Raw genomic sequence first — 15,113 nt, 5'->3', positions numbered from 1 at the left:
AGCCAGGTGTGGGTATTAAGAAACAACCAAAATTTGGCATCATAAATCCTTTTCCAGGACAAAAAAAAAATGCTACTATCGGCATCAGGGTTTCTGTTGTCTTCCAGGCTCTTTTTGTTGTTTCACTGAACATGCTGTTGCTGCCAGATTCCTCACAGCCATTCTCATTGTGTCTGCTGCTGTTTTGTGTGCTGATTCAGTAGCTAGAGGAGTATACCCTCCCTCTGTCCCTCTTTTCTTCCCTTTTTCTCTCCTTCCTTGTCCTCTTTCTCCAATATGGGGGCAGACAACCAGAAAAATACTTCCATCAGCACATAAAGAGGTTGCACTTGCAACCAGCTCTGCATCTACTGATTGTGACAGTGTTTTATCAAGCCTCTTTTTTTTTTCCCACTGTGGGGGCATCTCTTTTTATGTGTAATATCAACAGGGACACTGTCTTTACGTCCAGATACGGGATGTTACAGGTAGTTCCAAGACAACCTGCACCTCCAGAAAAGTAATTTTCTACTCGGAGGAGGATCTGTTTTTCGCACAGTGAGCCAGGGCTGTTGACAGGGCTTCTGTGGGTGGTGTGGTCTGCTGGGCTAAGTTTGGCAACAGCACAGGACTTTCTAAGAGTAGGTATAAGGATGAAGAGGTGCTACTGTTGCAAAGAGCCCTTGTGACTCTACTGACATTTCTACTTGGAAGAATCCCATTTTTAAGGGTGAGAAATAGCTTAGTTTGCTCGGCCGTCTGTGCTATGTTCCTAGCTCACGCTAATGCCAGTCATATCAGATCATTCTAATAATAAATGTGACAGCTCTGAGAATTTGGATTTTTAAATCGTGGGTTGGTTTGTTTTTTTTATGTGATATGTTGCAACTTCAAACCAAAAGAAGTTACTAGTAGGCTTAACCAGGTTCCAGGGCAGTACTTCAGCCACAAAAGCACCTAGTCTGCACCTGGATTTGAGCCAGGGAGTACATCTGCTATATATCTCTGAGAGTAAAACAGAAGTATCCTGTGCTGTGAGATTGGTATCAGCAGGGTCCCCTGTTTCCAGCCATGCACATTTGCTCTAAGTCATGAAATTAATTAATGGAGAAAATTTCTTGTAAAGTAGAGCAGCAGTTCTGATTTACATGACTTCTGTGCATTTGCAAGTATTTTTCCCCCTATGGCTAGAGCTGTATTAACAGGTTTTGTTCTGATAGATGAACCAACACTGGTGTATTAAGCAGCAATCTCAGGGATCCAGTCTCTGCAATAACTTTGGCATTCCCTCCTGTTTATTTGCACCGATCCAGATGCCCCCTCCCTGTGCTGTCTCTCTCCCCCCAGCTTAGCTACTAAGCAACCTCTTGGTCGCTGCAGTGAATCAGCACTTCTGTCAGGCTTGTCCCTCCCGAACGCTGCCTCGGAGCATGACGCCAGTGTGGCGCTCAGACCCCGCGTCTTCTCCTTCGCCACCGAAGGAGCAGCGCTCAGCCCTTAAGGCAGTTTTCCTGCAGTTCTACGAAATAGCAAATAGTAGATTAAAAAGTCACACTGGCTTTTACTTCCTTTTAGGAGGAGCAGCTTTTTGCTGGTGGTGATCCAGAGGGTATTTGCAGCCCCGTTTAAAGCACTGTGGCATTCAGATAGTTTGTAATATGTGTAAGCAATATACTAAGACACAAAAGAAACTGAATCTAGACTCACTGTACTTGGAAAATATGAACCTTGCAAGATTCACAGATCTTTGAAAATCTTGAGAAGCTCTCTGAAAGAACTGCAGAAAATAAGCAAAAAAACAATAAACACATGAGCTCTCTCCCCTCTCCAAGCTGCTTTGCAAATCCTTTTTTAGGTCATGCTACCTACAAAAGAAAGGAAGAGAAGGAATTTCTTGTATTTATTTCACTACAAGGAAGATTTTCAAACCCAGGAAGGTCCCTTGCTTCAGGGTAACCACCACCCCACCTCCCTCACCCCCTGCCGGAATATACTCTCTGCCTTTCAGAATGTTCCCCAGATTATTTTTTTTATCTTCTTCAGTCCGGAAATACAGAGCAAGATGGTGTTTGTAAATCCTTTGCTTGGGATGAATAATATGTGAAACCACAGCTAGTTGGTGAATAAGGTGTTACTGAATTAAGGGCTCAGAGCATGGCCCACACGAAAAGGTAAATCCTGCTTCCTTGGAAACTGTGGTAAGGCTGTTGTTGATGGGGTTGTAAAAGGGCAGGATCAGGCTCTGTGTCAGCTTTGAATAAATTTGTCTTAAATAGTAAGGGAAATAAAAATAATTTGCTTCCAAAAAAGGTTTTCTCATGACTAGTACAGTAGCAATATGCAGCAGGATTCAGAGGTCCTGAGTGTATTGTTGTTTTATCCTTGAATAGTTTTTTTCTCCTCTTACTTTCAAGTCTGAACTTGGAACTTGGCTTAGATCCTTTGTGTGTGTTTTCATCTGTGGCTCTGCAGGCATTGTTTTCCTTAGCTTCCATTGATGTAAACAGTTAAATAACTGAGGGAACTGGAACCATGTAGTATTACTCCTCTTCATCAGACAATTGGCACTTTGCAGGCCTAATACGCAATATGTTGATTAGTGCTTTTGTTACATTAAGGAGTTTATTTTTACCATACGCGAGACCTACTGTAGATTAGTCTCCTGCATACAGTTCATTAGATGTCTTGGATGTGGTTTTCAAAGTGATGTCAACCTTGCCCCTGCTTGGGAGCTCAGTCCTGCAGAAAAATCACTATACCATTTATGCATGCAGTGCCTGCCATCTCAGGTAAGACACTGTGGGCCTCCAGAGTTGAAGACATGAGCTCCTAGTCTTGGCTCTGAAGTGCCAAAGGTCCCTGGGTAGTCTTGCTTCTCTCTGTAGGTCGTGCATAGATTGCCCCACAATATACATGGATCAGTGGAGTGCTGGACACCTCAGAGGGCATTCACATGTGCTCATTTCATACCTTGTATGCTGGCGTGTTCTTGCTTCTGCTGTGCAGGGAGTTGTATGAAAGAATGAGTGCAGGTGTTGGCCCATAGCAGGTTGTGTGAATATAAATGGAGTCTGTATTTTTAAAAGTGGGCCATTGTCTTGGGGATTAAAGGGAAACTTGATCATCCGGTTATTGCCTGCAACTGCATAGCCTGTGAATACACCGAGTATCCACATTTAGTGGTATGAGTTTGTGGTTTTTTAAAGTGATGGTTGTGGAGAGGGTTATCTCTTTTTTTTCTTTTCTCTATTTACTTTATTAAGCCAATTAGAAATGTTCAAGAGTAGGAGGTATTTTTGTAGGTCTTATGATCCCATTAGTTGAACAGAGAGGTAAGTGAAGAAAGAAAGCAGACCACAGGATAAACTGTGTAAATAAAATACAGAACTTTTGGTCTGGTAGCATCTTGCTGAGCAGTCTGATTATTGACTACCCAGCCTGTTCTGCTGATACAACTAACATAAATTCATCTTTGCTGGTTTTTTATCAATGCTAATGCCAAAGAACAAGAGGAGCTCTAGAAAAGGAGAGTTGGACTCAATTCTGGTTCATGAATCACATATTGAATTGTCAGGAAAGGAACAAATTCTGCCCCAATTGCCACTATAACTATGATAGGTTGTACTCGTGTGCCTCAGGGCAGAATATGGTCTGAAATGAAATAGATGAGGTCAAAATCTGTTTTCATTGATCACAGAGAAGGCAGTGAAGCTGTAGAAGCAAATGTGACAGCAAAATATTGTCAGCAAGGCCATTCCTCTTGCCAGTGATGCATCACAGCAGAAAGAAGGCTGTTTGATTTTCAACCTCCATGATGTGTTGGTCAGGTTGATAAAAAATATAATCTTTCTCTAAGCAAGCAAATTGAACTGAAAGTAAGACACAGTGAATGACACTGAGTTGCAAGATGCCATTTATATAAAAAAGTCTTTTTGCATGGCAAAAAAGGCATTTTGGTTTTGTTGGGGAAAGTACTAATTTTTTTTATTTTTTTTTTTACTTATATTTTTAGGATCTTGCGAAAGGGAGACCAGGAATGTGATTCCAGGAATAATCTTTTATTCCATCGTATATTCTGCAGCCCATTCCATAAAGATGGAAATAATAAAAAAGCAAGGGACACAATATGAGAAACAACTTTCATTCTGTTAGGGCTTTATAGAACAGACACTGAAGCAGCAAAGAACTGAAAGTGGTTTCTGAGAAGTGTTGACCTCCTTTCGTGCCACTTACTGTGAATTAAAGCTGTGAGTGAGAACTAGTTTGGGCATGTGGTACAGCACTTACAGCAACTGCTGCCAAGGAACAAGATTTGTGTTTCTAAGGAAATGCAACAAAAGAAAATGGTTTAAGAGGCAGTGACTGTCACTGTGTAAAAAAAAAAGTATCTATGTACAGATAGGAAAGAAAGGCCGAATTGGGTTATTCTATAACGCAGGTTAGCGTGTCTGTGAATTCTTGTAATGTGAGATTCAAAATCAAACAACCATGGATCGTGCAGGGTTTAGCATATCTCATATGGAGTTTACAAAGTTGGGCTAGCTAAAAGCAGTTGTGACCTCCTCTATGCCTGTGATTGTCTGTTGTTTGTCATTCTTGCAGGCATTATTAACAAGAATGACCTGCTATAGGAAAGGGATACATTTAGACCAAGGAAACTGGGGTTTTGTGGCTTCTTGGAACTCCATTCTTAGCAAACCAAAAGGAAAAAATCTTCAGCACATCTAAACCAAGGCTGCCAAATGGTATCACTTACCACTACCTTTAGTGTTATAAATATCTTAGGACATGACATCCACTCACTGATTTGTCGCAAAGACATTACGAGAATTGTTCACGCACTGAAGTTTCATTAAGGGATGAAAACCATAGCAAAACACCAAGGAAAGATATTGCTATATATACACAGTGTCTTAACTGGGTTTTTTCCTCTCCTGGGTTGGAAAGGGAACCACCTGTCCCCTTTGCTGATGTCAGACTGCTCCCTGGAGACGCAACGCTGTTGGAAAGCACACGATATTGTGCATATTTACGCCAAGCTCATATCTGATTGAGATTGGGCTACAAGACCCGTGAGTTCACAAGTTTCTTCATCATACTCTCATGCATTAAACATGTGTTTGAACTCTGGCTCAAAAGCTGTGTGATCTTATGATAGACGTATTTATGTAATAGTTAAATGAATGATCATGTGCTCTCCAGCTCCTTTTCCATGCAAATGCAAAGGAAATTGAATATTATAATATTTCAGTGAGATGTCCTCAATAACAAATTACTGTTTAAAATAACCAATATTTGTGTATATATCAATTGCCTAGTAGTTATTTTTGTCTGCTATTTGCATGATATGGAAAAGAGTTTTTCTAGCAAACGTTTTAAGCTACTTGGTGCTGCTTTCCTTTTGGAATGATCACAAGGGTGCACATTTAGGGACGTATTTTCCATCTGTTTTTTGAAGCTGGCAAAGCACATAATTTGGAATAGAAAAGAAGTCTGAAAGTACCCATATTTGAATTAGTATGTGTTTGAGCCATTCTAGGAATTCATACTCTGTAGCAGTTGGTAAAAGTGAAGGACTGTATTGTGCCCTTGGATGCAGTATACAGGCAGTGCTCACAGCCAGTGGGAGCCCTGTGTGCATGCCCAGGGGTAACACCAGGCTCCCTGAGAGCTTTACTGCTGTTAGCGAGGCAGAACCTGAGATGATCAGGAGGGCTCTGTGATCCCCAGCTGTTCAGTGTGGTCCTGGGGTATGTGCGTTTTGTTTGAGATGGATCAGAGTGCTTGTGCATCTCTTCGTACATCCTTGAGAAAAGTGCTTGTCAGGGGGACCCACTGAGTCTTCTGTCCCTTGCAGTGGTGGCCTGGGGCTGCCAGTGTACCAGGCTGTGGGCTTGCTCAAGCGTCCTTTTGAATTTACATGAACGCGGGATCTTTGTAAGCCGAAGTCAAGCTTTGCTATGGCTTTATGACCCATCTACGGCTTGAGGCCTGAGCTTCCATGCAGATTAGTGCTGCCATAACTATGCTTCTTTTTGCAGTGGGGGTCTTTACCCAGGTTGCCATAGCTCACCTACACTGCTCATCCAGAAGTATCACCTTAACTCCTTATGCCAGCTCACCCTTTTGAGGGGCCTGCTTGTTGTACGTGGTGAATAAGGATGACAGAATCTGGTCTTATTGCTCTGGCAGTGGTTGGATCAAGCTGGCATGGTTCACTGCAATATTTTCTTGTAGATGGGAATGAGGAATGCACCAAAATATTTGGGGGATGCTTGTGCTCCTGGGAATCGATGGGACTGCAAGCAGCTGGAATTAAAAGGCTCCAAGGAATGTGAACCGTCCTTCAGCCTTGCTGCAAAACCTCTAACTATGTGGAGTAGGGTAGATTTTGAGACATTTTGGTTCATAGTATGCCTGGGATGTCAGATTGCCCTGAGAAAAGAACTGCATTTTTTTTGCTGTGGTGTTGAGTAGGATGGCCACACAACAGCTGTTGAACTGCGTATATCTTCTGAGCAGCTCAAGCAAAAATTCCTGGGTTGCTAATCACTAACAACTGGATATTTTTGGCTGAGGGCTGGCAGGTCCCAGTGGAAGACCCATTACCAGTCGATGCTGCTGAAGGCAGCACTGCTGGGTCACCATGGTTGTTTTATTGCCAGTGTGTGCCCAATTCATATTGTTATAGAGGGAGCTATTGGTATTTCATTCTCCAAAATCTTCTTCCTTTTGGTTGGTTGGGTTTTTTTGTTTAGTTGGTTGGTTTTGTTGTTTGGTTGTGGGTTTTTTTGTTTTGGTTGGTTGGTTTGGTTTGTTTTTTGTTTTGTTGTGGGATTTTTTTAGGATATGTGATATATTTAGTGTAGTTCTTGACTTTATGCTATGGATTTTTTTTAAGCGGAAACTGAAGGGTAAGGAAAAACTGGCCATCCCTATCCTAGAGACAGAAGTTACAGCTAGAAATGAATTTTTGGATCATCTGTTTCATCCTCCAGTGCTAGCACCATTTTTGTTTTGTGCATACTAAAGCACAGTGTTGTAATATATGATTGATATTAATTAGGTTTCTGCAAAGTACTGCACTTCTCAACTTGAACTGAACCAGAAGTAAATATATTGCCATATATTAACATTTTATTAGTTGAGAAGAATAGGATGAAGGCACCTATGTAAAATCCAAAGTATGAGCTTCAGATTGAATTAATGCCAGCAGCGCCTTGAGATTAATTTGGTTACTATGGGTACAGAATAAGAAATAGTATACCATAATGTAACTATGTTTGCTGATTCATTTCTGGCATTAAAATCTAAAACCACATTATATATGCAACAAAGGTGCTTTCTTCCTTGGAAGAAGAAGGTGGGTACATTTTAGTAATTAAAGTGAATGTTGCCCTCTGAGAAGTGCCAGTACTCTACTGGAAGAAAAGCTGCTATTGTTTTTCAGGATCTGCCCCATCACAAGTAGCATAAGTGCAATATACCAAAAGTGACCGAAAACCTAGAGAAAAGACTGTCATCCTGGGAAGCTTCCAGTCTTCTACAGTTTCTCATTAAATATTTCTTGTAACATGGTAACATCTGTTTCATGTACCATTCTGCTGTATTGGTCAAATACCAGTTTGCTATCCTCATGCCATTTGGTAGCTCATCAGTATGTAAGAGAGGAAACAAGTTTTGCATCCTCAGATGTTGAAAGCTGGGTAATAATAAAAGAATGCAGTGGAAATGCCATATATTCAGAAAGCAATTATTTTAAGGGGTTTCAGTTTTGACATGGCTAGATTAAGTATGAAGCTTTTTGGTTTTTATATTTCCTGTCAAGAATGTTGTTAAATACTGATACCACCTCCTAAGAGAACAACTTTTAAATACCAAAATGAAAAGGATAAGCATGAAATATTTTGGTAGATATATTGTGCCATAATGTCTATTGCCTTGTTCTTAATACAAAGCACAGTAGGGCTTAATTAAAAAGTGATTGTATGATCTATCACAAACCTGCATTAGGGATATGGATGCCAAGAAAATTAAGTTGAATAGGTGGTGATAATGAAATCAATATTTTATTGAATAGTTTTTATTCCTATGCCTTTGTTTGCTGTTCTTGCGTCCCTGTCAGCAGGTAAGACATTTTCCATCCAAAATTCTTTGAAAGAACTCATTTAGTCTGTTGCTGCTTTGTTTCATTGTTTGATCAGCGTTATTTTGTTCAGTTTCTGTCAGAGTAAAATGCCTTCATAAACTTTTGACTCTGTCAGAGCAGAGTCTGACAGTAAACAAAGAAAAGCAAATCCTTTCGAGCCGGTTCCTGCTAGGAGTAGCTAGCTAGCAGCTAGGTACAAGGGTGATTTTCTATTTCATGTAAGCAAAAGTCACAGTCACTCAAAGCCTCCAGGGCAGCCCCACAACCTGGTTTAGTACAGATTTCTCCTGTTCCAGCTACTGCTGTGGCTTCAGGACCTGCTAAGCAGAGTTTTTAGCAGTAGAGAACATGAAAATATATTCACTGAAGCGTAATACACAGTGAAGAATATATACAATAAAAGTAAGACTTGTACAGCCTGGGCCAAAATCACCCTTGTTTTAACTTTATCAAGTTAAATGCTATTGATTTTTCAGCTACCACTGACCTGAAGTTCCTGGGATTGTGCTTGGGATGAATTTGACCTATGCTGTTAAGGCCAAGCAGAATCACAATTTAGAAAGCACAATGCAAAGGAATAGTTAAGACGTATTCTGCTGTCTTGTAATTCTACACCAGTCACTCACGTCAGTGCAGTGTTGGAAAGTCTCATCTAAGCAGGTAGAAGTGTGTCTACAAGCACTGTAGCAAACAATAAGACAAAAGAGCTTATTGTTCCCCTTCATATTTTTAAGAGTGGTATGCTGCAAATCAGACAGCTTGCTTTTTCTGAGCAGAGCTGCTGGGTCAGCCGCCACAACTTCCTTTTCACATCCCCACTTACTAGGTTCAGTGTTGCCAGTGTCCTTTTTATGGCAAAATCAAACAGCTAAAAGGGAAGGCTGCTTTTGATGATCTTGCTGCATGTCCCGAATGAAACACATATCGCATCCTGCAACGCGCCGCACATGGCAACTTACAGCTCATCTGGTGCCTGGATGTAATACACAACATGGGATAATGTGCTAGAGGAGAGGACAGAGACAGCACAAGGCTCTGAAAGCCATGAGAGGCACTGAAGGCTTGTGTTTCTGGTATGCAGCAGTACAGATATTTGAAAGGTTAGGTTCGGTCTATTTTTAGGTAGCTTTCATGTTGGGACTGATCTAAAAATGAAGGTGATATAAAAATTGCACGTCTCTCCTGATTTGTGAGTGATTTTTGACAAAATACGTTAAAAAGGCTGTTCCACGAATTGGACATTTTTTTTTTCTGAAGTAAACCTGTGCCTCATATTTAGAAGAGGAGTCTTCATTTCTTGATTAAAATGCTAGTGCTGTCTGTTTCACTCCCAAGATCAGCATTTTCGTATTTTAGCAAAGTTAAAGAAATATGACTTTCTCACTTATTCTTTGGAAAGATTTATTCACTTGTGTAAATGAATTTTAAGAAATTGGCAGGCCCTTTTATCTCGTATGAAATAAATCTGAAGATAAATTATCTTTTCCGCTAACATCACCTATCATTAAAGTGGCTAAATGAAAATCAAAATGTGTTGCTATTTAGTGTCTGCTCACCTTTTTACGGGAGATGAAATTCAGCATGTTTACTGGGCAGGAATCGTCAGCAATGCTTGGATTTATAGCATTGTCCAGGATATAAATTAACAACTGCTGTGTGTTTCCCCCACTCTCCTGGAAGATGGTAGCCCTGTCTCCCCACAGCATTTGTCTCCAGCCTGCTGTGCATGCTCCTACCCTGCCTTAAAGAAAACCTGCAAACAATGTAAAATTGTGTTGCATTGAACTGAGGCACAAACATTTTTCCATGTCTTTGTAAACAGGAGTGCATGTGAGAATGAAACAGCTGGAGGTCTACCTCCAGAAAACCCTTGGGGATGTGTCACACTCATTCCTTCAGTCTGTGCAATCTCAGCTTAATAAATTGGTAATAATATTATGATGAAGTGCTCTTTGGTGTTGGTTTGCTGGGTTTTTTTTCAGAGGCTTTTTTGCGTAGCAACTTGCAACATAAATTAAAATAATCTTCCCTTCAGATAGTTTTCTATTTTAACTTGGTTCTTTATTTCTCAGGGAGGAAGGGGGAGCCTGCAGTAGACAAAATGGAAAGCTCCACTCCGATGGTCTCTGTTTCAGTGCAAATTCTACACAGTCCTTTCCTTTCAATGCTTTTGGTTAAATGCATTGCCCTGTCTTGCTGTTCTGCATGTGGAGTTTAACAGAGCAGAGACAACAAATAATGTTTAATTGTGTCACATTATCAGGGAATTTTACGGTGGTAAAGATCCATTAGGGACAAACACGAAAGTAACAAACTTGTCTTATCTGTTGATTGGCATGAAGTAATGAAAGTACAGTCATAGCTCTTTCTGGGAGGAGGTATGAATCTTCTCTGGTAAGTAATAACTTATAAAATAATTATGAGACTAACCAGTGCCTCCAGGGCAAAGGATGTTCAGCAAATACTAAATTTCTTGGGGAAAAAAGATACCCAAAATGGTGATAGATGACAAGGTCTCAGCATTTTATCCTGTTCCATTCACAGGGGGAAGCTGGGGAAGCCTGAGGAGTATGAAAATTAAATAAAATTTAAAAAAAAGGTGGAAATGTGTGGAGGAGTTTCTGCTTTGAACTGTCTTGGTCCCATCTTCTGTGATAAGGTCTGATTCAAAGCCTGCCTAAATCCATTTCAAACTTCCTGTTCCTTTCCAAAGGTTTAGAGCGTTATGCCTTCCAGCCACTTTAAAAAATCCCCTCTGCTCCCGCGCCCCCCCCCCCCCCGCCTTCCCCGTTACTTTACTGCATTTTCTGATGCAGGCAAGTGATTTGGATAGAAGAGAATAAAATAAAATAAAATGGAAGCTCACCCAAACCTTGCTATGGCTAGCAGTTCTGCCCTTCCATTGCTGTAGTAGTTTGTTAGGCCTGAGTCAAAGGTGGAAGTACTGGCAAATTTCTCTTCAAAAGCATCGCTGGAGGAGGGTCAGCCTCCAGAGGTTTAAAGCTGCACTTTGTACAGCTAATAACCCATGGGCTAAATGCTTATCTTCCTTTATTTCAGTTATCAGAATTGGGGATGGAGGGAGGATGACATCTCTTGCTATTTGTGCAACTTTTTAAGATTAATGTTGCAGCTCCAAGAAAAATGAATAATTGGACTTTTGAGCAAAGAGTGGAACCATGAAACCCATAGGGATTCCTGTAGCACTAGTCACTAGTTTGCATATTGCAAGTTAACTGCAATTCATGAAGGGTTCTGGCTAAAAATAACTCCAGGACTCAATTTTGGCTGGCAGGAACTACTAGTTAAGAGTGAAGCTGATCCTTCAGGAGCCTTGTCTATGTGACACTGTTGGCTGTTGCAGTGAGGTGACCCCGTCTCCTCTTGGCCTGTCCTTGGCTGACTTGGGAAAATGGGGTGCAGAGGCTGTGGGCAGCTGGGATAGGGGACATTTCCTGGAGGACAGGACTATCAGAGGCCAAGCAGTGAGTGCTGTCTGCTGTGCAGGGGAAGCTCTGCTGCAGGGGAAGCTCTGCTGCCCACTGACAGCAGACTCCACAGGAGCTTGCTCTCCACTGCAGCCAGGGATAACCCTATAGAGGGTGTCTTGGTGCATAAGCAGTGTGGAAAACAAACCCCACCAAACAAATCTCCTCCAGTTCTTTTGTGTGATACCTTCATTTTATTTTGTTTGCCTAAAATCGTAGCATGGCAGATCTGTGGCCTGTGTTGCTAAAATCCCATCAGATGACTACAGTTCAGAATTATTTCTGCATTATACTTTGTTTTAATATGAAAAATGCCAAGAGCTAGGCCCAAGAAAAAAGGCTGACTCAGTTCCACTGAGCTCTGTCTGAAGAAAGTCTTATTTGAAGATGAGAGATGTGTTGGTAAGGCTGTCTGTCATCTCTAGTTTATTAAAAAAAATTGCTAGGAGGCACTAAAGCTGTCCACTGCCTTTCCCTCTGTTCCTTCACTCAAAGGTGCTTCATTCACATCGACTTTACCATAGTGGTTTTGTGTAAAACAAGATTTGATTTTAGAGTATTTAAAGGTTACTGTTCTCTCCAGTTCTGCGCTGCAGACTTGTGTGTGCTCCACTGCAGTCGCCTTCCCAGCCATTTTAGAGAGCAGATAGGCTATGTTATGAAAAATATGAGGGTTTTTTTTCCTTCCACTACCTGCCGTGAGCCTTTGGGGTGCATCTCAGCGAGTGCTCTCTCCTTCACTGCTCTGAGCTGGGGCACCACAGCTTCCCTGCGAGCGCGGAGGTCCTGGCTCTGTGGCTAAATGGCCAGGTGGCAAAGCAAGACCAGAAACGGTGTGACAGTCGGGTGGCAGCACCAGCGAAGGATGAGAGGTTTGGAACCACAATGCTTACCAGTTGCATCAGGGAATCTTTTCTGTACCCTAAGGTATTGAATCCATGGTGGTTGTCCCTGGGATCATCCTCAGATCCCTGTCAGAAAAAGTCAGTAAAAACTAGATTGGTAATAATGATGAACGAGTCAGGAAGCAGCAGCCGCAGGGTAATGCTCTAGATGCCCCAGGGAAGATGGTGGGAGATAGATGCTAGTAGGGGTAATGAGAAGGATCTGGGTGGGGTTTTCAGGGCCCTGCACAGAATTACAAGTACAAGGTGTTTCCCCCTGAAGCTTCTTCAGGTTTTACCCTTTGTGGCTGAAGCTGGAGAAGGCAACTACTCACCCCCAGAAGGGGTGTGCCCTGGAGAAGAAGGGCACAGCTTCTGAGTGCAGGGGGGATATCCCAGCCACTGAACAGCAATGTCAGAAGCTGGTTCCCTGGGTCTGGTAATATCAGACATGAGCAGGTTTTGGTCTTTTCCCTGGGATTTGAACACATAGAAGATAAGGGGGGGGGGGGGGGGGGCGGGGGAAGAACTTTATGATTTCTTTTGTTCCAAGGAAATATCAGCAGTGAGGTGAGTAAAGGAGAGATGATGATGATCTGCAACGGTCTGCGATTTTGATGTGGTCCTGCTTGTTCTGCCAACGTGCAAGAAGTTGCAAAGCAGGAATCTGTCTCCTTGGCTGGCCTGGGCAACTGCACTCAAAAAGCACCAAAGCCTCCCTGGGAAACTGATGTGTTTACATGGCTCCGTTTCTCAGACATATAGGGGCAATAAATTCAAATGTAGATGCTCTTTTAGAGATTCGTCTCTCGGCAAAACAGTAACACCTGAGTGAAAAACATTGTTCATGCTGCTTTTAAGAGGCCTGGCAAGCTGGATTTTCTTGCAAATCACAGCAAATGTGGGTCCTGGAGAACGTATGCTCCAAATGTTGGGGGCAAACAAGTGACAAATGTATTCTTTATGTAGTCAGCTGGAGTGGCTTTGCTTGTCTTGTTTTACTGAGTTAGTGCAATACGCTTGTGAAGGCGGAGATGTTGAAGGAGGTATGAGAAAATTTAGGAAGATTTCTTGTAGTAGGTACCTGTGCTCCTGCTTCACTTAGGCACTCCTGGAAGGTTTTACTACAAGCACTGAGTTACAAAGAGTTGCATGTCTGCAGGCCTGGTCAACACTGATAATCAGCTAATCTGCACTTAGTGGATATTCACATCAGGTCCATTTGCATGTGAAGGAGCAAGTGATTCCCCTGGCATTCAGTGCTGTTTATTTGAGCCCTCAGCCTGTGGAGGTAGATGTGGCAAAATTCAACCTGGTGTCACTAATGTCAGTAATGCACTGCTGTTTGAAGAAAGTTATTTTGGGCTCTCCAATATACAGCTACTCAGACAGCAGCCTGTGGCCCATAGCTGAGCCAGGAATTAATTTGGCCCAGATCTCTTGAGTTTTTCAGAGAGCTGGTCCAGAGCACCATTGTGGGTTTCCTCTGGTAAAAACCCAACAAAATCTCAGTTCATAACTGCCCTAGCAAAATTGGAGAGGGCACGCTGCTTTATTCCATTGAGGAATTACTGCACCAATGAACCCACAAGTTCAAGGAGTTTGATTCACTGGCTTATGCTGTTGAGGGTGTATTGTGGGTAGGATGAACTGGATAAATAAGGAAAAGAATTATATGATTCTAAGAAGCTGAGAAGGAAAAAAAAAGATCAGCAAACAAATAGAAGTGGAACAGAGAGAATGGAGGGAAAAACAAATACAGAACTGTGCAAAAAATAAGAGTAAAGATGCACAGAAGGAAGATTTTTAATGAAAAATTAATAGGGTACATATACTTTATATAGAACACCATTCACACTAACACACCTTTGGAGTGCTGTTTGTTCTTTTATATACAGCATTGGCTTCTCTTCTTCTCTAAGGCTATTCACTCGTGGAGGGTGGAGTGGATGGGTGTGTTGAACTGATGTGAGAAATGGCTTGCAAACCTCAACTGGCTGAAACTGTATATAAGTTTGGCTGTCCTTACTCCACTGGAAAATTAGAAAACTTTGCTGAAAATTGGAAAATACCATAGTCTTAGGGGGAAGGAAAGAAATTCTTTCTTCCTCAGTGCCAAGATGAAGGGACAAAGTTTTGGATTTCAAAATTGTGAGTGCTCCAAGATCAGTAATTTCTTTGAGAAATCTAAATTACAGGGAATAAAAACATGACCATAGTTAGGAAATTGGGGTGAAAGGAGGGAGAGGTAACATAGACTCATAGAATCATAAAATAGCTAGGGCTGGAAAGGACCTTAAGATCATCCAGTTCCATGAATGCTGAATCCAGGAAAAAGTCAAGGACAGAGGGCTTGAAGGTTTCTGTCTTTGAATTCTGTTCCCTATTGTTGCAGCCAGCTGTAACTTCCAGTCCTCTTAAAAAATGTATCAGGACTTGGGAAATTGTGCCCAAATGCCGTTGGAAGGCTTGCCAGAGCTTTCTTGAATTATGGCCCTTGAAGAAGAAAGGCAAAATTTGGGAATTGCTGGGAATAGGTACAGAGCAACCTGAAAACAGGGGAAGTGCAGTGATGCACGAGGTGGGCTGATGATGGACTTTGTATGACAGATT

General features: G+C 41.8%; 1 protein-coding gene and 1 long non-coding RNA gene across 4 annotated transcripts in view; one reads left to right on the top strand and one right to left on the bottom strand.

Moving 5' to 3' along the window:
* PPARGC1A (PPARG coactivator 1 alpha) overlaps positions 1 to 15,113 on the top strand; it is a 369,112-nt gene that overhangs the window by 284,830 nt on the left and 69,169 nt on the right. The window lies entirely within an intron of this gene.
* On the bottom strand, positions 1,252 to 4,836 carry LOC134172840 (uncharacterized). The gene is made up of 2 exons (XR_009968036.1): positions 3,980 to 4,836; positions 1,252 to 1,840 (listed from the first exon to the last, which is right to left on the bottom strand). It is a non-coding gene; the product is annotated as an uncharacterized LOC134172840 (long non-coding RNA).

Source organism: Pezoporus occidentalis, unplaced genomic scaffold (genome assembly GCF_034315485.1).
Source record: "Pezoporus occidentalis ecotype Australia unplaced genomic scaffold, CSIRO_AGI_Poc_V1 ctg48, whole genome shotgun sequence".
Lineage (NCBI taxonomy): Eukaryota > Metazoa > Chordata > Aves > Psittaciformes > Psittacidae > Pezoporus > Pezoporus occidentalis.
Note: the sequence above shows the minus strand (reverse complement) of the source record. Positions and strands in the feature narration are given on the sequence as shown.